Below are 1,093 nucleotides of genomic sequence, written 5' to 3' on the forward strand. Positions count from 1 at the left end.
GGGTTAATGGGGACGCGATTTTTAAAATAGCAGAAGCCGGTTTTAAGGGATTTTGACCAAGTATGTGAATAATAAAGACAACACCCATGGAAGCTTGACTGTTAAGTTTGAAAGTAGCATAAAAATTTGTCTTTTGCATGAACCTTTGTAGATGTATGTAAGCTAAGATCACACCTCCTTAGTTATGTTGCTGAAGAAAGCAAATAAATAAGGTGGTTATTGAGCTGAAGTTTGATGCTACCAGGCGTTAGTAGGGCACATGAGGTTAAGGTATTAAAGAAAAGGGGCACTGTACTTGTTACCTGTTTAGATACTGACTTGAATGTATAACAGTAGTACTCTGTGAAGAGAAAAGCTTGTGCAGTATGTAGATTCAAAAAAAAAATAAATAAATTCCTGTGTCAACCTGTTTTTAACTGCTGGTTAAAAACCCATTATGGGGGGAGGTGTTATGCCGTTGGCCCCCTCCTTTGTGAAAATCGCAAGAACTCTAGTTAAGGGGGGTCAACTGACCCAAGAGAGAGAGACGTGCGAAAGACCACGTTCTCCCAAGAAGCAGAATAAAAGTGACTTTGACTATTGTCTCATAGAGACCACCTGAAAAGCCCTCGGGCAAAGTGGGCTGGTTGAGAGAGAGATCGCATTACCTGCAATTTGATTGACACCTGCGATCCCGTGAAGAAGTATAAAGGCGGGTCTGAGGGGAGGACCCTCAGATGCACCAAGGAAACACACGAAGGAGAAACGCTAGAAATCCTGCGACAGCGTTTTAATAACTACAGCCGGTGGTGGGGTTCGTGTGCGTCCTTCCCTTGCCTGGGATTGGCGACTTCACCACGGAAGACGGCCTAGCTACAGGGGAAGCCACAGATGAGAGTCCATTCCCCCAACGAGACTTCCGACTACCTCCTACAGGTTGGAAAACCTGTCGGGTAAATGCTTCATGTTCTCTGTCTTTCTAACTAAAAGTGCACCAACGCGACACTTCCGCCGGCAACTAAGTGAAACTGCCGTGATCTAAAAGACTTTTAGATATCCAGTGAACGATATAAAATCTACATTACCCCTAGACGACGATCGAGCTTGTGTTTTG

The sequence above is a fragment of the Hemitrygon akajei genome, unplaced genomic scaffold, assembly GCF_048418815.1.
Source record: "Hemitrygon akajei unplaced genomic scaffold, sHemAka1.3 Scf000086, whole genome shotgun sequence".
NCBI classification, from domain to species: domain Eukaryota; kingdom Metazoa; phylum Chordata; class Chondrichthyes; order Myliobatiformes; family Dasyatidae; genus Hemitrygon; species Hemitrygon akajei.